The sequence below is a fragment of the Cygnus olor genome, chromosome 2, assembly GCF_009769625.2.
Source record: "Cygnus olor isolate bCygOlo1 chromosome 2, bCygOlo1.pri.v2, whole genome shotgun sequence".
NCBI classification, from domain to species: Eukaryota; Metazoa; Chordata; class Aves; order Anseriformes; family Anatidae; genus Cygnus; species Cygnus olor.
In genome coordinates, this window is record NC_049170.1 from 138795170 (window position 1) to 138820933 (window position 25764).

General features: G+C 40.7%; 1 protein-coding gene across 5 annotated transcripts in view; it reads right to left on the minus strand.

The window, feature by feature from the left end:
- The window catches only part of RNF19A (ring finger protein 19A, RBR E3 ubiquitin protein ligase), a 58675-nt gene that overhangs the window by 26837 nt on the left and 6074 nt on the right, over positions 1-25764 (minus strand). Inside the window, exon 3 of one of the 5 annotated variants that reach the window (XM_040548621.1) lies at positions 6805-9033. The exons of the other annotated variants lie outside the window; for them this stretch is intronic. The gene's annotated coding sequence lies outside the window, so the exon portion shown is untranslated. The remainder of the gene's footprint in view (positions 1-6804; positions 9034-25764) is intronic. 5 annotated transcript variants of the gene reach the window in all.

The following is a 25764-nucleotide window of genomic DNA, read 5'->3' on the forward strand; positions in this document are numbered from 1 at the left end:
TGGACACAGCGATCCTTATGGATCTTTCAACTCAGGATATTCTGTGACTCTACGAAATGTAGTTTGTGAATTTTTGTCATGCCTTCTAACTTTAACTTCTAATAAAATGTGAATGTAATCCAAATAATATAAACTCTTTACACTAAAAAATTTTAAAATTGTTAACTTCTATTGAACATCAGAAGCTTTTTCAAGCTTTAGAAAGTACCCAGACCTTGACAAACTTACGTTCACCATTCACAGTAATTTATTACAGTGTGCCAGGATGCAAAAATGTGAAGTCAAAGTGACCTAAATAATTGATTCGCCTCAAACTGAGCTGTGTAAAACTACTTTAAGTATATACTAAGGTCAATTTTACTTCACTATAGCTTTCTCTTTTTCAAAAAGAGGGCACCAGTATGGTACTTTACATCTTCCAAAACTGATCTAAGCAAAAAGCAATTCTTATCTTTCAGACACTTGTGCAAGATACCTTTCCGTTTGCGTCCTAGGTCATTCTAACAGCCACCACATACACGAACGCGTCACTTTAAGCACAAAAGACCAGTTGTACTCAAGTTACCAGCGTGTCCTATTACTAGCAGATCTTTTCCAAAGTGCAAATTAGTTCTTCACTTAGTTAATTGGGCTCTCACTTCTCTGTATCTATGATGGACTTACTGGTAGATACACAGAAGCCATTATTTCAGAAATAGGACTCCCAAATCCACATTTCAATGACAAATTCGCCAAAACCTTTAGAAATGTCATGACAGGTCTTAAACTTTACATATCAACTTTAAAGAAACAGAAAAACAGTTCTAGTGAAATAATTTCACTTTTAACTTCTGTGCGTTCAATAGATTGGGAATTGAGCTGCCCGCAGGTACTGCACCGAATATTCACTAATTTCACACTGGAGTTCGCAGTAGACTCAATAGAGCTGCTGACATGATCACAAACATGCCCGTATCGGCACAAAACTGATAAGCAGAACATAGTAGGGGCCTTATCCCAACACTGAAAGGGAGTCACAGCATCTAGGAAGAGCCAACTTGACATGAGTAGTCCATTAGATCAGTGTCAAGTGAAAAACAAGGGATCTCCCAGGAGCAAAAGGACTTGTTTTAACATACGGGAATTTCTGTAACACCAGGTCAGTTTACTTTCAAAGTCTTTTAATAATTAGGATTGGTTTAGAAATAAATAATACCTTGTTAGAATTAAACAAAAGAATATTTGAGATACCAAAAGCTGAAAAAAAGTTAGCAAAGGTCCCTGATCATGTGCAGCCTCTCTTCTCAGCTGTTAATCTACACTTCAACTGGGATGTTCACTAAAGCAAGAAGACAACTGCAATTCATCTGTAACACATCCGTCAACAGACATTAAAGAGAAATACTATGATTTCTCTAATAGACTTTATGCCTACATTATTATTACGTATTCCAAATCACGTTATAAAAAAATTTGGTTTTCACAGCTTCGATTACGTACAAGGATTTAAGAAGAAAAACATTTGTAAGGCAGAGATATTTTAATCCCTTAAAAGTCTAAGGGCTGCAAGGTTATGTCCCAGTTTATTATATTGAACTGTATTTTTCCTTGCAGTCCTCTGTCAATTATCTGGAAATGTTATTTTCACTTACCGAACAAAACCATAATTGTTTGTAAGACAATGAAGCAAGCAGACAGACTATGGACCCGCTTGGGCTCAGAGCCTAAGACAGTCAGACTGACCGGCCATTAAAATCAAAAGATTGACAGTATTTAAAATATACAGAACCCTGCAGAGTAAACAACGCAGAAATGCTAAAAGTTAACTGATATACAATGCTCTACTTTAAAATTCACAATGGTATTTAGCACGACTAACCAATCCTGACAGCTAGAAAAATCTTCAACAGCTTTCAAAAAAACAGTTATGCTTCTTCCTTAGAAATTTATCCGCAATACATCCTGTATCATGTGTCCATGACAGCTACTATTAAGAAAGGAAGTCCTGCAAGCTGCTCAACTCATTCTGAAAGTCTCTGAGTGACTGACTGCCATCTCCAGCAAAACTGTTCCCCTTGCTCTTGCAGAGCTGCATGCTCTTATTTACAAGCATTCTCATGTACCTCCCAGCTCAGCTTGGTTGGTGTTTTTTTTTTTTTCGGGGACACACACAGTCCTTTCAAATCCCAAAGGAACACTCCATAATCAAACAAAAGCAGCTTAGGAGAGAAAAACATCTTTTCGTCTACAATTTACATGTCCAGTAAAAGCTTTCTTCTGTACAGACGTAGATTACAAACGAGGTCAGCCACGGTAAAAATGGAGGTTGACTGATATCTTGTAAGGGCCCATGTTGTATGCCTGCATTTTGCTGACAAATGGCAAATGGGCAGCAATTCCTGAAATTCTAAAAACATTAATTTTCCAAACCAGCAGCATTAAGTCTGGATACACTGCGCGCAATGGTTGACCAAAACTAACAACTCAGGGGAGACAGCCTTGCTGCTATTCATAAATCTCCAAGCCTACATCTGGTGCAAACAAGACTAACAGGATCAATTTTCCCTTATCTAACTGAGCAGAGCATCTTAGTTTAATCATGCATTCTCTCGCCGTACAAGAAAAAAATGCTTATTCTAGGCACTGTGCAAGCAAATGTACACCAAAGTCTGCCAACACAAACCAGTCTTGGAAACCCTGGGAAGAAAAAAAAAAGGAAGAAAAACAAAACACCAGAACTATTTTTTCCTTTAACCATTAAAAGCTTCACACTGCCAGAGTTCTTTCTTGCATAAGTGATGGCAATGTTTTCTTCTTGTGCAACGATGGGCATATATTTTTACTTGTGAATGCTGTGGAGAGAGATATACATAAATAATTTAAAATTCAGTCTTCTCAGAAGTCTCGTAAGGTGTTAACAGATAAAGGTACTTCATCCATGCAGTCTTAAGAAAAATATACGTGTAACAAAATAAACGATAGCAATATCAAAGTAATCCCAAAGCATGTTTTCTTTGCTTAAGGCAAAAACTCAAAGCAGGAATTTTTCAGTTCTGCGTTTACTTTAGTCAAGTATTCCCTACTTTTATTTTTGCTCTTTAAGCCTACTACTGGATGATGCCTTGGCATTTACTTCAGCTGCAATTTAATCTGAACTATACATTGCAAAATAACTGGAATAAACGCATACAAAGGTGAAATAATGCCAGAAGCTTTTGTTTCCTGTAAGTGTCACCAATACTGCAGGGGGAAAACATTGCAACACTTCTGAACACTTAGATCATTCCTTCAGGAAAAGCTGCTCCAAAATGAAAATAACCAAGACTTTCATAAAATTCCAGAATATGCAGATGTAATTTCAGGCTTGTAATCACGCCTGATCAAACAGTAATGGCTACACAATGAATTCTGAGCAGCTTTTGTTTTCAAACAAGCTTCCTAATTTGCCCTACTATTAAAACAAACCAAATAAAATGTACCACAATGTAAGATGGGACAAATATTGCAGCAGTGGGATATGAAATCAACAGCAGGAGTGCCAGAGACAGCACAGAGATTCTGTATAGCAGCACACCATGCCTTAGAGGCAGCAGCTTGGGGGAGGAAGAATACATAGGAGCTAACAGATCTCGGGTCCTGGCTCCTAGTAAGCTTTAAATTTGTTAAGAGCCAGGAGTTGTCTTGCACTGAGGCAAGACATTACTGACCAGCCGACTGACAGCATCTTCCAGCTCTCTTCCAGTTTTTCCTCTGGCACAACTAACCTCTATTTTCAGGGTGGGGAAGAAAAAGAAAAAGCACACTGTTCTTGAAATATGTCTCAAAGAGTGCTGGAAATTATTCGTGTATTACTTTCTAATTCTCTGGTGCTATTTTATCAATTTTACTAAAATGGATACATATACTTCGAATAAAATTTGTAAAGCACTCCAAACTAAATCAAAAAGGGAACAAGTCAATGCAGGTTTTGACTTCTCTCAGTGAGACCAAGTCAGGCTGTGTTGCCTTAGCAGGGCACGGGACACAAGCTTGGTCACAGTTTCTGGAAGCCACCGTTTGACAACCCGCAGCAACCTCCTTACAGACGCTGTAACCTGAAAGTGCATCTCAGGCCTGGCAGCTGAACAGCTTCTGTGCACGGGTCTCCTTTGACAGAAGTCTCTTTACAGATTAACTGACCATTTTGATAAATCTAACTCAGTGTAAGACTTTCAGAAAAAGCCAGGTACCTGAATGAACAACCCAAGGCAGCCCATGCTAACAGTAGCAAGCCCGCAGCAGCGATTCCTGAACGTTGTCATGGCTAATGCCATAAACACTGAAACAGTTATCATACAGCATCCAGGTACCAGCAGAACTTACCACTTCTGTTCACTCCAGAAGAGAAATTAATGCAAAACCTACCGTAACATGCCCAATCCCACTGCCGCCTGGCCTATGAATGTGTTCTGTCAACATACAAACGTTAGCTACAAAGTCCTGCATGGATGAGTTTTTATTCGATGATAGCCCTCGTTAAACTGGTGCAATTTTAAGGACCGACCAAGATCAAAACAGAACGAACAACTGAAAGAAAGAGACAAAAACAAAGACAGGGAAAGGTCTAGCCAGGGAAACAAAAATAAGCCCTCCTGCCAGGAACACTGCCTCTAGCTTCCAGACAGGAAACACTCGCTGCCTCCAGAAAAACCATTGGCGTCAGGAAATGGCAGAAGTACCACGGAACTTATCTCACAGCCTAACCTGCTGCAGAAAGAAACGGGACCAGCAGAAAAGGGCAGCAAAGACAAATCAGCTAGCCATAAAGCACTAAATCTTTGCTTACCGATACACGAGGTGAAAAGTTCGATCTTACAGATGCTTCTTTGGGGAAAAGAGCAAGTGGAAAGGATTCTTCCAGTCCCACTGAAATTCAATAAATTAGAAAAGGCTGGGCTGAAAAGATAGAGCCCAGTCAGCAGAGACAGGGCAAGAGAAGGGGAATGATCTAGCAGCCTTTACAGACAGATTCCACAAGCAGTATAAATAGTGTAAATGCTAGTTTAAAAAGCACAAAACAAGAAAATGCTGAATGTATGCCATTAAAAGTACATCCGATGCTGTACCTATGCTGGAAATAGAGTATATGCCAACAGCGGAAGTTACTCTGCCAGCACTGTTTTACCACCTACATCATCATCCACTATGCCAAAAAATACGCTGTGTCAGCATGCAGCAGGGTTGATGCGAGTTTTTCCAAACATTTTTCACCAACAGCAATGTAGAATAGCTGTAATACAGACCTGGGGCTGAGCAGAGTTTCTTTATGCTGTGACACTGTCAGAAAATCCTATCACGCCACTTAAAACTAAGCTTAAAAGATAAATAAATACTTAAAGGTTCACTGCTGTGCTTAATATATTTAATATTAAAATATGAAGTCGGAGAAAGCACAGGGGACAGATAATATTTTCCTCCAACGGTTGAGGAATGCTGCAGCAATGCTCAGTGAGCAACTGCTGGGAAGGAGAATAGCAACTGTGGGGCAAGGTGTGTTTGCACACCGTTACGTTTACTCCATGATTTTTTAATGAGCAAGTTGCATCTCCACCGTCAGGCCCCATCACACAGGGATTATTTTTGAAATGCAGCTTCCCTGCCTTCATGCCTTTAAGGGGGCTTACAGAGCATTTTCCCTAACTCACATATCCACACGCAAGCCCACGTATTCCTTCTAGCAGCTCTTTAAGTACGCTTTCTTGGACATTACATTTTTCTTCGCCCAGCATCATCTCAAAGAGCTTTTTCTACACATTTATGGCAACATCCATCAGTTAGAGCACTGTGCAACACTGACACATTATCCATTTCAAGCAGTTACAAGAGGGGAAAGAAACGAAGCGAGCATAACACAATTCCTAGAAAAGCTACTGTGCTTATTTTCTCCATTACTGAAATCAGCTTCGACGCTTTCTAATTATGACTTCCAACCAAAGGGGGGTTATTTCAGGTTCTGAGGTAAAACCGTACTTTGTGGTTTTTAAGCAGTAACATTGGTACATGCCTTCAACTATATCCTTTTTAGTAAACCTTAAAAAACAAAGAAAAAAAAGTCAAATTTAAAAGCTTCCTAAGATCACAGAAACATTAGATCTGGTAAACTGAATTAGTACGGAAGACGCTGCCTCATGCCAAGACTACTTGTTAACCTGAACTTGACATAAAGTCCTCGAATGTCAGCATGGATTTTTCTTTAAAAAGCAGAGTAAACAATTTGTATAAGCTACAAAAGCTTTTTTTTTTTCCTTTTAAATCAGCTGCAATCCTCCGGCTTGACTTTGAGTTCTGTCAGTGACACCCACAGTTCTGCTCTGACCGCCTTAAATAGAGCTCTCCTGTTCGCATCCATATAAATCTCAGATGAAACAAGCATCTTAAATTCACTCTAACACACAGGCTTTCATATTTATTTCCAAGTAAAATATACTCGTTTGATCAGCAAAAGCAAAAGTCGATCCTCTGTTCATCTTTAAAAACACAGTACCACTTTCTCTGGCAGATGCTAAGTTCACACAGCACCTTTAGCTCTCTGCTTACTTTCTACTGCAAGGTAATCATTTGCGAATTTCAAATTGCAGAATATGACTTTCTATTTTTCCTTGCTTAAATAAACCTTGTATTAACACTGGAAAAAAAAACCCTCGAGTGATTCTTGTTTCTGAGAAATATCTTCACTCTGAGCACCAGCAAAGAACCGGTGCTGCAGAACTAAAAGCAACACCCTGCAAGCCAAGCGCGTCAAGCACAAATGTTTAGAAAATAATCTGAAATGTCTGTAATACGTACACGTAGTTTGTCAGGTACATTTTCTACCCAGAGAAGACACACAGCGAATACCAGGCTGCAGACAGCATTCGCGATGGTTTCTTTCCCCTGCTAACTCTGCTTCGATCCCAACAAGGCATCACCCACGACGAACGAGGGGACCGACCGTGCGCAAGGCAGCCCTCGCCCTGGCACTGCTGACGTCAGATTTCCTTGCCGACAGATGCTTTGGAAGCAGTTGCAGAGTACAACGGGGACTTCACCCAACTCGGAGGCTGCATTCCCGACTCAGAAGCTGATTGCAGAGCAGCAGGAAGAGGGGGAGGACAGATTCAGTTTTGCAGCTGGAGACTACGGCTCTATCAGGCACGCTCCCCACGCAGCCAGCTCCAGGCTTCAGGTGAATTCTCTGCACCAGCCAGAGCCAGGAGGAGAACAAAGCAGTGGCAGCAAGAGCTAGAGAGGCTGGCAGAGCGAAGCTTCCTGCCATGTCCCCATGCTCCCAGCGGCTCAGCAGGGAAGCGGCGCGAGCCCCCCAGCCGCCTACCTCGTCCCTTCAGCCACGCAGCCTGACCCAGACGGAAGGAGGGCAGACAGCAGGGCATTTGTCTTCTTTCCCATCTTCAAAAACAAAGCAGATGCCTCGAGGAGGAAAGTGTCATTTGAATTATTCTAAAAGCAGGAAACAGAGCCAAAGCTAACAGTTTGAAGGCGCTGTGGATCACTTAAGACTGAGGGATTTCTGTAACAGCCAGCAGATACTGACCCCGTGACAGTGGCAGAATACCTCACACCGGCTGGTTGGGGAACAGACAGCAATACTAAAAAGTCCTCAAAAACTAACCCCAAAGCCCCCTCTATCCACTCAGCATTTTACAGCTTGCAGGGGTTCCCCTCTGCTGCAGTGCCACAGCACTAACACCTTGCATTTCCACTCCAAAGGCAGGCGTTCGCTCCGAACAAGCCGTGCGCAGGCACGAAGGCACGTTCGCAAACCTGACAGCGGCTGTGCCAGACCCCCAGAGCTGAGCTGCACGTGGAAGTGCCCTCAGTCAGCTCACTCTGTAAGGATGCCGCGAGCCATCCTCACATTACTCCCAGCTAGACACGCGTGTATATAATAAACAGCCCCTTCCACTTCTGTCAGTGCTGCTGGTTCACGTGGCACCATACGTCAGGTAGAAGGACCCTAACAAAAGCCTGCAATAGCTGAAACAGATTTAAGATAGGAATTTTACAAACCTGCATGCAAACACTCAAGGAGAACGACATTCAGCTTCCACAGCTCCTGCCAACATGACTTGGTTCTTGGAAAAGGAAAAAAAAAAAAAGCAGCCCCTGGGAGAAAAACAAGTGCCTAACAAAGAAACCAGACAAACCAGAGAGGATGCGGGCATTCAAATGAAAACCAAAGCTGAAGAGCTTCGAGTTTCGGATTCACAAATGGCCACGTCTCCTTCCAGATAACCCATCGACTTTATCAAACATTACCCAGTTATCTGGAGTTCACCTAGAGTTCCAGCTCAGTGGACTGTGATCTGGACAAACCTGTGTTTGCGTTTGCCATCTCCCAGCAAGCCCGGATCAATGCAATGCACTCAGACACGATGCCAGAAGCTCTTAGCAAACTCCAGCAGCTATCACAACAAGAGCCCTTCCCCTCAGCTCTAAGGATTACTGCACAGGTATAAAACCCAGGCTCTAATCTCAACTCAGCCCTTTCCGGGGGCTGTTGAAACAAATTCAACAAATGCAGCGTGGGGTTGTGGTGGAGGATGGGAGGGTGGGGAAACAGCCAGCATAAACAACCTACAAAAACTAACTCAGATTTCAAGAATGGAGCATTATCGTCAGCTCAATTCTTCATACAGTGCAGAACTGCTGCCTACAGCGAAGGCAAAACACATCTGTGCAAGAGATTCATTTTTTCCCAAGTCTACTTTGTAACACAGGACGCAGCTTCCATGGAATAAGTAAGTATCCTCGACGGCTGGTCTGCGTGCAATTGGAAATGTACTTCTCTACAGCCTTGGTAGGCTGCAATATGCATGTGGTTTCCTTGCTAAAGCTAGCATGAGACAAAAATGAATCATGTGCTCTAACAGTGCCAATACTGAGAATAAAACAGTCCCAATCACTGTTATTGAAGAATGAAAGTTCCCTGTAAAAACTCCAGTTGCACATCTGGTTCCATTGTACAAAGAAAGGAATAACTTTTTTTGCACCGACTCTGAAACTCAGCAACTTCACCTGGAAAAAATAGGCATATAAAACGTTAAAAAGTTCTAATGCTCTACAAGTGAGGCATTTAAATCAGACCATCTTAACACATGCTGTTAAAATACTAATTTTTATGATTTAATACTTATTTAGAAGCTCCACATCTGCTGACTGAAAGCATTCCAATACCAGAGAGACAAATGACTCCTCCCTCTTTACAACTGCACACAGCTATAGAAGTACTCTGCTGCAAACTTTTAACCATTATTCCAGATGAACCCTCCTTAGAAGAGGAAAGCTGTCATTACCCAGCAGAAGACCACCTCGTAGCTATCACTGCTGCATTACTGAGTGAGCTGAGCAATGGAATTTAAGCGTGCAGAAAGGCCAAGACACATTCAAAAGGATTCTACATCAAAGCCGGTGGAGAATATGAGTAATAAACACAAATAAACTAGAGTAATGATCTGCCAACTCAACTCGGATATCAGGCACGACGCTGTCCGAGGAGGAATTGTTCTGCCTCCCATCACAAGACTTTCATTATTTACTTATACTGGGCAAGCTTTAACTCAAAGCGAAACGTACACAGAGCGAAGCCTTTTTACATAACTGGTCAGGCTGACATTGTTCCGTACGAGGGAGATAAGAGCCTACATTCAAAAAGATAGCACTTTGCTTAAACTTAAATTTTCACATAACTGGAGTAGTTTGTATCTGCCCACACTTCCCCATTAGAGTTCGCAGCCGCTCCGGCTGCATTTGTGGCTTTTCAATGGAACAGAAAAGTGTTTGTGCCACTAAAAACTAGCAAGTTATTAGAATTTAATTAGAGCTTTCACTGCCCGGGTACAATCCCCTCTCCTTTCCATTTAACGCCCGAACGTCCACTCACATACTCACCATCGGAACCACAATCCTAGAGAGCTCTGCTGCTGAGACATGGAAGGGAGAGGAAAAGAAGACAGACGGAAGAAATGTGAAATGGGTGGAGTGAAAGATAAGCTAACAGAGAAGTCATAAGTCTGCATAACTGGCACATCGATGCAATACTGTTTGTTCGCTCATTTCAGCCCACCAACGATACTGCAGCACACAAATGACAGGGCGGGGAAGAAACCTTGCAAGTTGTTCTCGGGTCAGCAAGAAGAAAGTGTAAAAGTTTTTAGGAGATGCCTTTTTTCATTAGGTGCTCTCTCTGCCTGGTCTGAAATAATTGTGCAAGTGACATCTTCTACTTCCTCCTTAAGTTTGGCTTGATCATGAAGAAGGAAATTAACATACAAGTCTGGATCGAGTCTGTTTTCCAGCCCTGCCGACACCTAGGCTTCCTACCGTAACTTCCCAGCTGAAGAACAACTTTTCTAACCTATTTGCCTATAACATCAAGATTAGAAGAGCAAGATGCACGAAGAAAGCAGAGCTACCATGTCTTTTGCTAGCAACTAGAGCAGCAGAACTTTTATACTAAATAAGGGAGATTTTTTCCATTTGGAATCGATTCTTTCCCATAAGGTGTTTAACCACGTATAAGAGCCCTACGCAGCCATGCCATACAGGGCAGCACAGCAAGGCTACCATAACCACACCACAAATGATGTAAGAGAGGATCTTACTGTTCTTCTGCCCTCCCCCAGAAAGCCCTCACTCGTATTACCTGCTTCTGACGCAGCACCATCAAATACTCCGCAGCTCACAGAGCAGCTACACGAAGAACTGTCAGGGAGACGCTGAACACCGCACATCTCAGTGCTCAGAAATTAAGGATGCCAGAATGCAAGCTGTCCATAAAAGAGGACATCCAGCATCCCCCGCCCATCCGCTGGACTGTGCGGCGGATGCACCGTAGCATGCTGCAAATGCTGGCCCAATCTCTGCTCACACGACGGCTGGTTAAGAGGATCTGACCCTTGCCACCACCTGCAGGTGCATCCATTACCCAGCTGCTGGTCGCTTGCTGGGAGGACAAGGTGCAAGCGCAGCACCGGGGAGACGATCTCTAGTAAGAGAGGATGGAAGAAGAGCACCACTGTTCGGATGCGGTTCAGTGCTCCATCAGCCATTTCCCAGATGCTGAGGACAGGGGCACCAAGCGAGGCAAAAGGATCCTAAAGACTGGATCTGGCTTCTGAGCTGTGTGGAGGATCACACCCATGCTGATCTTTACGGAGCTGGCCTCGTTCCATGGGTGGCTATTCTCAATTCCTTACTAGAGGAGGTCCCATGCCTTATTTATTGTACATTTTTTGGTTTACAACAACATTATACGACACTGAATTCATGAACACCATACAAGCCTAAGATCTTTTATTTTTTAAACCAGACTAATGGCTTCAAAACCATTAACAGGTCAATCTTTGGAGAACTCCTGTGAAGTTGGCATAGTAATTCTGCGATGGAAAATTATTTCTCCTAATTTACAGGATGGGAAACAGACACTAAGGCCAAAAGTACCACCTGAAGTAAGATAATGCAGGCTGCCCAAGTTGTGAGGCTGTTTTGTGTCTTTATAGGATTGTATAGGTTCGAAGCTTCTGTCAAGCACTGACAGTGGTGGCTACTTCTAAATCAACCCCTTAACATCTGAAGAAGGGCAGAAAGGAGAAGAAACACCCAACAAGTCCCTAAGGGCCTTGCCCAACACCACGTACACAACTCTACAAATGAGGCTACCACAGACTTTTCACTCTAGCATTTCCTAACCTAAGCTTACACCGCAGCACTCTCCAAAACACGTAGCCATTTTCTACCATGATTTAAGCATCAACGATACTCTTTTCTCTGGTTAGGGCATAAATACGTTCTCTTATATGAATTTTATGCAGTTTAGCAACGTGCAGACACCAAGAGAGAAGACAGCTAGCATTAGCTAGAATTAGTTTCTCTTTGAGACTTCTATCCCCACATCACGTTTGATTAATGTTGGCCGATGGGTTTCTAAAGAGGAAAACAAACCTGCAAGAACACCTTCCCCTCAGACAGACTGCCGCCTGCTGCAGCACTGCTCGAAGTAGGGGCCACGGAAAGGAGAACACAAGGAACCATGACATAAATCTGTGCTCTATCAACAGCAGACACAGAGTGGTGGTTTAGAGGGCTACCCAGGGCTAAGCTTCGTTTAAGCCTTCCCATCCCTCCCTCCCTCCCCAGGAACCAAACCCCCACGACATTGCGCTGGCCCACACGTCGGCCAGTTCTTAGCAGGGGGTTAAGGGGGTTAGATGTGAAATACGCAGAAATAGGCGCCACACCAACCAGTCTTTAAAGCAAATGCTCAAAACAGTTTTCCAAAAAGCTGCCATCATTTGCAAGCTCTCAGAGGCACAGAACAGAGATGGAGCAAGGCTTCTTGTTAAGAAAGAGCCAGCCACCTCTACTCCAGAACACAGACATCATAGCTCCATCAGAGCAGCTGCAAGGGATTATATTCTTAATCATTAAGAAACCTTCCCTCTGTGTTCTCAGAAACAATGGTTGGGTGGAGTTTTTTGTTTGTTTTAATGTTTTGTGGCTCAACCTAGACATAAGTGTTTCAGATAGTTTACATTTTGAATGAAACTGAATCAAAAACCTGAAAGCCTGCCTTTACAATGTAAAGTATTAAATAATCTTAATCATAGGAGATACTGATAGTCTTAAATATTGTAGACACAAAGACACATACTCCTAGAAAGATGTATTCCTTGTTCCTTACTTCATGATTCCTTGCTCCTGGCTTCATGATACTCCTTCCTGCTATCAAACTGGAAGGCCTACTAAGACCACTACGAACATCACGTATGTGTGACTGTGGCTTTCCCCGGGCAGTTTAAATTCTAAAAATGAAGCACGAAGAGAAAGGAAGCCTCGCTCTCATTTCACAGATAGGGGGTTGAGGCAGACAGATACTGGGACTTGCCAAACTCTCACGCTGACAACGCACAAGGCTGACTATGGGCAGGGGAGGACGTGACTTATCTCGCAGCTAGCTGGGGGATCACATGAACTGTCAGCCTCCTGCATCCGAGCTACCAAGCGCTGAGCATTAAGCCACAATAACTTCACGACGTGCACTCGACTGCCCGTACTCTGGATATGTAGCACAGCAGTCTGGTCTCTCATCACCATGGCTATCTTCAACAACATTTATAAATCCCACTGCCGCTTGGAGCACAAATAAGGCGTGTTTTTTCCTTCCTCATACTTAGCCACATCGTCTCTCTCAACTATCCACAGTAGAAAAAGATTGTTTCTCCTTTTTAATCAACTGCTAATTTTACAGTATAACCTCTTCCATATGACTGACATCACTGAAGAGAAAGCCCTGAAGTTTTACTCTGCCCAGCAGATGATGTGGTCCATACTGGTGGCCTGGAGGCATTTTGTGCCATTCAGGAGCATGCCTTCCTCATCCTTCAAGGAGCCACACATCTAGAAAGGCAAATACTCGATGAAAAAAGGCAAAGCGCTTAACAAAATTTCCAGTACTAACATCATACACCGTAACGGAAAAAGGTGGATACTTTTAGATGAAATTATCTATAGTTAAGAACCTAATAAAACCTTACCAACACAGAAATGCTCAACTGGAAAAATTTACAAGATTGAAGGCCTTGCTTTTGCTTCGCCAAAGAGAAGCATTCTTCAACCGAGAAATAAGAACATGTACAAGAAGACCACGCCTGCTATGCTATCAAACTAATTCTGAAATACAGGTTTGAAAAGGATTTAAATACTAGACTACTGTAATCCCAAATTTAATTTAAAAGGCCATTTAAACAATTACTTTATTTGATTACGTTTTCTAAAAGAAGCTGCAAACTTCCATCTGCCTCCTAATTCATAAATTTGTGAATTACAGTATGAGCTCCAACATCATGAGAAATACCCTGCTGGAAGTGTTTATCTTTTCCAGGCATTTACTTGAGAGAAATGGGATTTAGCTTTTATGCCAGACATACTCTTTCGCTACACCTTTAACATAAAAATTGCATTTAAAAGAATCCATCTTTTATTCAAGCATTATAAATCTTATGAAAATGTGCTAACGTGTTACAATTTTAATACATTTCAGGGTATCAGTAACCATGAAAAAAAGTACAGTCATTTGAACATCCACCTGCATTCCTGCCTGCCTTCAAACCTCCCAGGAACATAAGCAGTTACACTGAGTTCACGTGGACAGGATCCTGCCTCCAGAGCATACAGGAAGGGCTCCATGGTGGAGATGAGAGTTCGTGTTTAGGGCATGGGCCCAGTGGGAGATCTCTTGCACCTTTCGTCAGACTACTTTCAAATCCAAAAATCAGGCTTATCTCCTTGCCAGCATGTTCGAGCATTTTCTATCATCAGCTTTGCATATTGTTATCTGTTTAAATATCAGAACTCTCTCATTGCTGTGAATCCTCAGCAAGTTCTATGGTAACGAGCTCAGTCCCGTGAAACCTGGCTTGAAAAGAGATTGCTCCTCTAAGATCAGGCCTTATTTTGCTTCTGATTCTACTGAGCATCTCCTTGCTCTCGTGTGAGAGAAGAGGAGGAGTTCTACCCTACCTTCATCTTTCCCCTACCTGAGGGGAATCACCACCTCCATCACATCCGGATCCTTGGGGCAGCCGTGGAAGGAAACGCATGACGAGGGACTGAGGAAGAACTGCATCAACCTTTGCACCATTTACTGCTACACAGAGCCACTTGTGATACAGTAAATTACATATTTTCTTGATTTACAAACAAACAGTTGAAGGATACTTGTTTCTGCTTTTGTCAGTACATTAGCAGAAAAACAGGAAATGAATCAGACTGAAATAATAAACCTTGAGAAGAAACACCATGAAATTTTTCAGTCTTGCATCTTTTTTTTCTTTTTAAAGCGACAGAAGCTTAGACATTGATCTGTATCACATCACAATTTCAATAGCTAATATCATAGCTATACATTATTCAGTAAAGGAAAATAAATTAGGGTCTTTTCCTTTACTATGGCACATGACAGGTATCTTCCACAGTTTCTGGTGCTTCACATTTTCAGGTGGCTAGTGAATAAATGGAATTCAAGTGATCCACATCAAAGAGCACAGCCTGATAAAACATTAGCCAAGATATGAAAAAATGGTGTGTTGCCAAATAAACATCAGTGCCAAAGTACAGTGAACCCTCGTTTTCCTTCCAGCTTAGCCACACAGTAGGCTGATTTCTGGCTTCACTTGGAACAACTCTAGGCCTCTGTTTTATAGATATGCCGTTGATACTGCATTTACATTCCACTAGAACTTCCTCCATTTATTATATATGCAATCAGCTTTCCTTTGGTTAAAATCTCACCATTGCATAACAGATTAAAATGTTAAGAACCAGCTATTTAGGGAGTTACTGCTCTTAAAGCTTTCATATTCTTTTAATGTATCGTATTTAAATGAATTATCGTAACGAAAAGATGTTCAAGGTGTTCCTCCCCGCATCACACGGAGACTAAACTTGATTAATCTGATGATACAGCAGTATCTAGAATCAAATCTAGTTATCAAATTGTTTTATTTTAGTCAAAGAACATTTTACTTATTGCTACAAACGCTGTAAAGACAGCACCATCAAGGGATGCAAGTAGATTTTGATCCTCCCAAGGTAAACTGTTCTATTTAAATTATAAAGCTGCATCCATACCGTATAAAACAGAATTAAGACAGCAAGTGTTGCAAAAGCAGAAAAAGTAGGAGATAATTTTGCCTGGATAACTTTTTATTACTGGCAATGCACCTGAAGGAAACCAACAGCTGAACTCTCAGACATCAGCTGCGTTCTCAGGAGCTTCAATTAAAAAGGGGGCAGACTGCATAATTGACGGGATAAATATTACTCCTTCTGTAATTAGAGAATTAATATTAGAATATTAATTCTAATATTACTATCTCCTGTAATTAGTTCCAAGGAAAACATGGCTTTTCACTTTTGCACAGGCAAAATGAGGAATTTTTACCCTTGCTGCTATCACGATTTCAATTTATGCAAGATTTCTTCTGGCAATTTTTTTTCCTCACCCCCCCAAGCCTAAAAGGGAGTCAGCATTTCCCAAGCATCTCCTGGGCGCTCTCTCTTACAAGTGCAAGCCTCATTCCTATGGTTGCTTTTCTTCCATGCTGTAATGATTGTCCCCAGTAACTTCATTTCACAATTTATTTTTCTTAGGTAACGCCTGTATCTAATCCAGCTACTCATTTACGTTCCCAAACCACTAACCTGAATAGAGGAGTTTTGAAAACCACCAAACAGAATATTCAGGAATCAATGTAAGTTCCTTCAATGAACTTTAAGTGATAAATTACAATGACAACAGCAACAAAAATTAACTTCAAGTTCTGAAATCGTTTTTCCCTGCAAGTGCGAAATGCCTTGAGGACCATTTCTTCCCATTTCCCCATCTCTTGAACAAGAGCAGCAAAAATCACGGAGATAAAAAACAGAGAGACGTTAAACATTTTCTTAAAATGCCCTTCCACAAAATAGAAAAATTAAAACAGTCAAAAGCTAGGGTATTTCAAATCAGGATGTCAGAGGACATTTTGACAGCTAACTGTATATACAGAGGAAGAACAGAGCCAGGCTAGAAGCCCAACTAGATACCGGAGCAACCACTTGAATTTCAACTTTGGACTAAAGTACTTTTCTCCCCCAGTATTCATAACTAGTTGTCAAGGAAAAAGTGAACAAAACTGTCCTGACCGGGTATGGCTTTTGTCTTATTTATAAGTTTTACAGCAATCTGACATTGTATTTTTTTCTTCTTTTGTGAAGCATTATTAAGCCTGTGGTAATATCCCCTCAGAGCACACTGGATACGTTTCAGCTGAAATTAATACTTAGTTTAGCAATGCAATCTCAGGCTGTAAAGTCTCTGCTGGCCACGTGCAGGGGTCAGAGATGAACGTGTCTTCCAAGCCCAATGCAGAACTTCTCTCTGGGTGAGTGGATGGAGCGGATTCCTTTGGGTTTGTTTTAAAGGTGGAGGGGGAAACTGCCTTCTTGTCAAGCACCAGAGACCGGCTACACAAAGAAGCTGGGAATACAGCAGAAGTATCCTGGTACTCTCCATATTATTAAGATTTACATGACCAACACGCATTGCCCAGGTAAGCACAGGCATACCAGCTGCCACACTTGGGCTCAGAGGTGAATTCCCTTTTTCTTCACACCACGGGGTGAAGCAACTCCCTGCTATTTCCATACTCCCCTCTGATTACACACAACATCTAGAATAGCCCAAACTTTTTTTTAAAATCAAAGTAATTGAATTAAAGAAAAATAACTAATATTGTAATAACAAACCAATTATTCAAAAGAATTGTTTTTAGCCTAAATCTTATATTTCATCATTATTTTAAATGCCCCAGAAACATCTCAGTTAGCTATAAACTACAGTTTGATACCGTAACTGGCAAGTAGTAAAGTTTTTAAACTGCTGCTTTGGATGCCAGATGCTCCAACAATTTAAAGTCCAGGCCTTTTTTAAAGAGAAGTATTTGAACACACAAATGTTTCTGCAAGGAATGCAAGCTCACTCAAACCTAGCACAAGGTTGTTAACAAAGTTCAACCAAATATATAACCTTGCAGTTACAGCTTTATGCCATATAGACACATTATTTCAGTTTTCTAACAGAATTTTTTCTTTAAAAAAAAAATCCTGCCCCAAATACCATATTTATAATACAGGATGCAAAGCAATACTTTACTACGATGAAAACACACTAACCTATTTGTAAACAAGCTCATGAAGAAAAGCTTCCTTCAGAAAAAGGAATTAAAGTGATTTTATTGAAGTTGTGCTGTGCCCTGATTAAAGCAAGAGGAAGCCAGATCATATACAGAGCTAGAGAGAGCATTTTGTACGTAAAACATAGTCCTTCTATTCATATGTAATTCATACCAGGTCTGGCTTGCCAAGAAGAATAAAATATGTTGCTAATCGTGAACTTGGAAAACGTTTCTCTGAAGCGAACAAAAAACTGCTGTGAAGCACCGCTGAACTGGTAGAAACCTTAGAAATTGTGTTATTTCCAGCAGATTGGTGTAAGCCTTATATCGCATAAGAAGAGCACACTCTTATAAATCTGGTAACAGACCAAAGCAAAAAATAAATAAATAAAAATCAAGCTTTAAAAAATGTTAAACATACACTTATAAACACTGCAAAAGTATACATACTCCAGGTGAGAAGTAGTCCTTACAGGTCAGATTTGCTAAAGAAATGAACTAATGAAATGCTAAAACAGATTGAGGAGCACTGAGTATTTTAGCGATAAGAACAGTGAAAATAAATGGGTGTCCAATACTTAAACTTTTGATCTGCGTGTATACAGAAGCTTATTTGAAGATCTGCTATCTGCACACATCCTGATTAAGCAGCCTCCACCAGTAAGATCTATTATGTTTTAATTATATTCCTTAAGTAACATCCTGGTTAAGAACAGCATGAGAACAGATGCTATCTAGTTTATTTTTGGGATACTCCAGGTAAGCAGTCATTGAAGAAGAAAAGACACTGTCCTACAGCATTACTGCAGAAATACTTAGCTGTAGACTCTTCTCAGTAAGAGAGCCCATCTTCAAAGAGAACTTATCTTTTTACATCACCCTAATAAAGATATGCAGCAGATGAGAACAAATCCAATAAATCTTTTCCAGCACTCATTTAGACATCCTACACTACTTCTTTTCCTATAAAAGGCCCAAGATGAAAATCCCTGTAGACATGGGTAGAAAAAAATACCAAGGTAAGGTATGTTTGCTTTTTATTCATTTGAGAAAGGAAAGTGAAGTTATTTCGCTTTTGAAGGAAGTTCTTTGAAGTCAGGAGCTTCACTGTTTATTTGAAACCATTTATTTCCTCCTGCAGTTCCAAAGAAAATAGTTACGCAAATACATTAGAGGAAGCAGGTGTATAATCTCATTTAAAAGCTATTTAAGTCTGTTACAAAGGATCCTTATTTCAGCACAGGAGATCTTTCAAACATTTCCTTAAGTTACTTGCTAGGATGTATAATTGAATACTTGCCTCACTTTTTTACAAAAGGAAAGTAGCCATAGAGTATTCCACAGAACCAGCAAGCGCTGCTCTATGACCCAAAATGAAAACTAAAATGGCCATAGTGCCAGGAAAACACCAGCGTCACTTGAGGTTGCGGATACAGGAAGACAATTCTGAGTATCACAATTAAATGGTAAAATACCTAGAGACACGACAGTTAAAAAAAAATAAAATCAAACTTTACACAAGGCTGCAGTAATTCAACAGAATTGTGTATGATATCACACCATTTGTTTTCATTGTTCCCTCAGTTTTGTTTCAGATTTACTTGTTTTCTTGTAAGTCAGTTACTTCAAGTTACGGTAATATCTGGAGTTATTTAAGACTAATTAAGCCATGTATAACTTTAAGAAAGGTATTTCTGCAGCAGAAAAAATACTTGGACAAAACTCTACTAATGTGCAGAGTCAGGCAGCGTGCAGATTTTTTGATATTTTAATAGAATTTCCTCCAAAAATGCACTAAGCTACTCAGTGCATACAGACACAAGGCTGACAAGTGCTACAGGACTACAGATGGGAAGTTTCTTCCTTGCGCTTTAATATATCGTGTACTAAAGGGCTACTACACCTCCTCCTAGGTCCCTAGCAAGAGGCTCTGGCATAGAGGGGCTGTGCCCTCACAAAGCTTCACAATATCATTTGTGACTCCCACAGATGAAGCCCCTACTGAAGTAGCTTAAGACTGTGAATTAGCACAGGTAGTTGTCTGCCCTGTCTCTGCTGTGTGTTAACCCACCCCACAGCAGATACCCAGAACAGACACCTCACCCCCTTCAGAGCAAAGCTAGATGTTCTGTTTAAACTGCCTAAAAGACGGCTTTAAACTAAATTCCCAGATCTCAGTTGAAGCAGGGGTATGCATTTCATAATATTGATGGCCGTAGGTTAGTAAATTCCAAGAGGAGGACAGCAATAAATAGGAGGTGGCAACAGGTTTAACATTTTAAACCGAGGCTATTTGCTAAATTAATAGTGTCCTTACGACAGCACCTAAGCTTCTACATTATCACGCTACTCTATTTTGTGGGACTAACTCTCCCAAATCAACGGTTTCTCAGACCTTACTCGGCAGGCCAGACGTGAGCAGCACAAAAAAAGAGTAGAGCAGTCCTACGTACACAGCAGCAGGCTTAAAGCAAGGATGGATATAGCACCTCCTGGTTAAACAGCAGATGTTATGGGGGAGGAGAATGTAAGCAGACAGTCAGATTAAGTCAAAATGGAAAAATATAACTATGCTACTGAAAACAGAAAGCGAAGTAATAAGAAGTTAAACGCATCGTGCCTCACCTCGTTTTTACAGTTTAGTATGTCATTTATCTCAAAAAATGATGATTTCTTGTTAAAATAAAGGACAGTTAGTCTATTATTACAACTGCCTGACATTTCCCATTGTAAGATCACATTTCCAAATGTGCTTGGAGTCTTCTCAAGCAAAATGGGCTGAAAAGTTATATACTAACATCTTCAGTGCACTTACTTCAACCAAGCTGCTTATGCCAACTCTAAAAATCCAACACTTTTAACGAACAAAATCATCCTAGCAAAGAAAATAAATACAAAATTTGAAGTATTTCCTCCAGAAAGGTTTAGCACCAGCATGCCTTGAGATTGGGATGTGAATTCTGACCTGTGTATCTAGGACGTACATTTTATCAGCCCTGTGGCAATGTCAATATTGTCATTCTTACAAGTTTTGGGGAATGAGAGAGGAATGCACAGTTTCCAACAAACAGCATGTGTTTTGGCTGCTAATGATCTGTCCTGAACTTGATCCAGCCTGGAACTGGACAGGATCTTCCTTTCATTTCCAGGCGCCCAATATGCTAAGCCAAAGTACCCCAAAATAAAGCTAAGAGGTTGCCTTACCCTTTCCAAGATCACACTACGAAGTAATGGCATTGCTGAAGACCCTCTAACCAAACGTGGGGGGGACAGGATGAAATTTGTGGAGAAGGGAAGAAAAAGAGTAGATGAAAGCAAGAGTGGATATAGTCCAAGCTTGCCTCGTCGGTCCTGAGGACTGAGAACCTGACTTAAGATTAGCCCTACTTTGAGCAAGGGCTGGACTAGCTGTGCCCCAAAGCTCCCTTTCAACCCAAATCAAGCTTGGACTTGGACACAGGGCTTGGGTGACAGAATACAGATGTCATCAGAGCCTGCTGCAGAAAAATAAAAGAAAAATGGGAATCACAGAGTAAGGAGTTGTTCAGGGAAGTAATCTGGGAACTCGCAGCACAAGTAATTGAGACAATATATCTCCTGAAAAAAACAACAAGGCTGGGGAACTGACTGATCACAAACACTAGAGGAAAACGAGCTAACAAGGACGGGGCCCAGATAACACAGAGACCCTACAAAGGGCAGCAGAACTGGGAGAGCTGACAGAGGGAGTGCTGCCAAACGGCAGGAAAGAAAGACATCAAATTAGGTATTGAAAGGGTATGAATTTAAATTGGCTAAGAATCTTCTTAACAAAGATCATAACTGACTAAGTAAGAATAGGATTTGGATAGAACACTTAAGCAGGCAGAGAGCAAAAGGTACATTGCTGGTGACAAGAAAAAAATCAGCAGCAGAAGAGGCTTGCGCTGTCAAAGCACGCCTTCCTCTACAGCTTGTCCTCCAGAGTCTGAAGAGATCCATAAAACCCTCTGCATAAGCACATGGATCAAACTGTCTAGGGCTGATCCCTATAAAGCATGACAGAGTATTATTAGATACCACAAGCTCAAATAGCAGAGGTCTGCCTAGCGAGTAGGTTCCAAACCTGCTGGTAGGATTGCAATTATTATTTTTAACAGCTAGGAAACAGCACACAAACTGCATTAGAAATAATTTCAGGGATTAAATCTGCTTGCTCGATGCAGTTTGGAAATGAATTATGAGGGCTTAAATGCATGGCTTTTACCTCTTTCGTCCCTGTAGAATCTTTGCCAGATTCGTTACTACCAGGTTACTATTCAGTATTTTGTTTGTCCTTACTGATCATGTCTCTTATCTTAAAAAAAGAAAATACTGAGTATAATGCTACGCTGCAAAAAGGAACTGATTTCCTGATAGGCCACTGCAGATCACCAATATGTTAGATTAATATAGCTAAAACAGTAAAATATCATATTCATCCCACTGAAGCAGCACGGTTTTCCCTGTTAACAGATATGGTACTAAAGCAGATGATTAAGGATGGAACTGTTGGCCAACCTCAGGTGCCTGATCTGAGATACAGAATTTCTTTCAGACTGTTATACACCAAATTGTATGTCCAGAGATATCTGAAGTATCAAGGAGGTACACATGCAAAAAGAAAATCCACAAGAAATATCACTAAATGTCAACCTAAAGAAAACATATCATATCAACTGCAAAGTAGGAATAGGATGGGATATATATATATATGTATAGCCATTATTCACATGCCTTAACCAGGGAAGAAGCAAATAATTTCAGTCTTCTAGTTTATTTGCATTACACCTCCAAATTCACTCAAGGAAAACAACTGCCCTAGAGGCAAGGTTTACTGCTGCCCAACCTAGACTGACTATCCAGTAGACAGGGCAAAAAGTGTTCTGAGAAACACTTCTCTGGGGGAAGAAGAAACAAAAAAGCCACAGCATAACTGAGAACTACAATTTAATAAGGGTAGGCACAAAAGTTGATCAAGCTACGGTTGCTTCTTCAACCTTAGTCCTGGTATTTCTCAACTTTGGAGAATTTTACCTGAAACCTTAATATGACAAACTACACGCAATGGGAAGAATCGATTTCACTTTGTTGACATGTGCAATCCTTCACCATTACTAAAAGAGGGCAAAGAGAAGTAATCTAATCACTACAGAAACCATACCCACCTGTTTCTAGTATTTCTAGTGCACTCATAATCATGGTTTCTGAGCAATGAAGTTAAACTACCTCATCCTAGAGGCATTTTCCCTGTCTTCACCCATGAAATACTGAGTTTTTGCATACTACACTATTAAAAACTGAGCCGTCCTGCACCCACAAAATACACTGTTTTGCAGAATGCCCATTAGGGGAGTTAAAGCTACACTAAGAATATACATTTAGACAATACTTAAGGTTTTACTTCATCACCAAATATTCCAAAACCACTCATTCTGGTTACTACCTTGACTGCAATAATACTGTAGGACCAAGGCACACACTTCTGTGAGTTCAACTTTAAAGGTGCGTAGTTCTAACTTCTAAAGGACTTTTTTTTTTTTTTTTTTTAAACAGAGTGCTTGGAACCTACATCACTTTAAAAAAAAGAGAGAGATGAAGCATCCATATACTTTCCATAAACTGTTGCATTTTTGTTTTCTATATTTCCAACTGTAAGCTCCCTCCTTTTCAAGTTCTGATTTGTCTCTCTTGATTTTTAGCACAATAAAACCATTCATTCTCTGCCTGCTCTTACTGCAGTGTGTTTTCCTGGACTTCAGGAGAACACCAATCATATCAGAATACATGTTCTCTACTATTTACTTTCAACCACCAGAGGTGAACAAAAGCACACTTACATTTGATTAAAGAGGAGCTGCTCCACAAATGAAGCATATTGTGGCTTCACATTAATTGTGCACATATCATTTTCCTTATTATGGCTTTGAAAAGCATACTGTACAAATATTCCCAGTTTGTGGGGGATAATTTCTAAGTTGCAGTTTCAATCTAAATTATTTATTACCCTTAAAAAAGAAAGGTAATATTGAGATAACATTGAGATACCAAAAAGGATATGGATTAATTACACTGCCCTAAAAAAATAGATCACACCTTAGAAACAAAACAGAGGAAAAAGCTATAACGAAAAGAAAACTATGTCACTGCTCATACTTCACCCAAACAACACTTCTTAGTCTAGATCTAGCCACAAGATTATGTTGATTAGGGCAGAGTGTAGGAGGTGGGAAGAAACCGTTTTCACTGCTTACTCTGTTTTGGAGTTGCAATACTGCTGGGCAGGACTTAACAGGGTGCTTTTATTTCTTAAGCCATGCCCCCAGTAAGTAACACCTCCTTGTGAAGTTTCAATTCAACAGCAAGAGATAAGGTATATGACGTGCCAGATAAACTTAGCTACTAACTACATTAACATTGAAAACAGGGGAGCTTGTTCTTCCTTTTCCAGACATGCAGGCAGCATGTAATCCCAATAATCTGAATTCTTGCAAGGCAGGATCCTTCTCTTTGTTTATCCTTGCTCTCTTTTTTTTAAGTTAGTTAATCCATTACCTAATTTATCGTGGAATCATCTTTAATTGTTAATAATGGAAAGACGTGGGACTCCTCTGCTGAGCTTACAAGGCTCTCTTCTATTCTTACCCTAGCTGAATTTCTGCCTGGTGTCAGGTCACAGAAGGCAAAGCCTATTTTTCTGCAACTACCCACCACAGACAAAGTCCAAACAAAAGTGTACTGCCACTTAAAGGGAAAAAAGAACACAGCAAACAGGAACAAGAATGGGAAGAATGAAAGAGGAAAAGTAATTATTCAGGTAGGAACTCAAGGAGGAAAATACTTCTGGTTACTAGACACAAAAACCCCTCAGTCCAAATGGAGGCAGTTTAAAACTACAGTGTTGTGAAATTTAGAGAATAAAGCAAACACAATAGCTTTGGAGATTTCTTCTCTGTGCTGTCCCACACAGACTGCAGAATCTTACATAGCAGGACAGCAATAGTCTGGCTGCACGGGCTACAACCACTGAAGATCTCTTTGCTTAAAAAGGACCTAGAAGTTTGATACCTCCATCTCTGACCCTGAGTAAAAGGGCTCCTGGTCTCCCAAGATGTATTTTTAGCAGCGTCACATAAAAGCAAAGCTTGACACCTTTCTTTGAAGATACAGAATGAAACGAAACCAAAGTATTAGATACAGCTTTACAGGTAAAATAAAACTGAGAAGGAAACTGCTCTTCTCGTGAAACTGCAGCAAGGTCTTCAATTCAGCAAAACGAGTAACTTTAAAGGCTTTATTCTGTTTATTTTTTGACTTAAAATAGAAGAATGTAAAGTAAGAACACCTTCATCAGGATGTACAACAGAAATCTTTGTGAGAAAAATTATTTTTGTAGTAACACAGTGTAAGAAGAAGCCTTTAACCTTGACTATGCTTCATTTGGAAGACATTTCTTTGCATTAATCACCTTATTAGATTGCCCACTATGGAAACATGAACGGTAGGCCCAACTTCAGATACTTCCCAACCGCTAACCAGATGGAAAAGTTTCTCAGTAGGCTTTACTCCAACTCCCTTACTAGTTGGGTGGTCTCACTACAGCCATTACTTATTCCCATCTGAATGTTCTTCCACTATTTGATGTTTGAGGGACAGCTGGAAGCTCACAACATAAAGGATTTTGATATGAAGGGGGAAACACAATAGGTATGTTGCATCAACCACCCTCTGTCAGCATCTTCACTTAACACACAGCCCCCTTACAGATTTTCACTTAATACTTCAATAAAACATTTACTGTCAAGGTACAATTAAATCTCAAGATGAGAAAAAGCTGCAGCATGGAATCTGGACTGAGCATATGGCGCCAATTTCCAGGTCATGAGAAGCCCAAAGCAATGGCAGAAAAGCAGTCATTAACTATCTAATCTAGACAAGAATAAAAGTCTTTTACTTCCTAAAAAGAAAGGTATAAATATTTCTTCCTGAGACTGATCTCTGAACGATGATACTG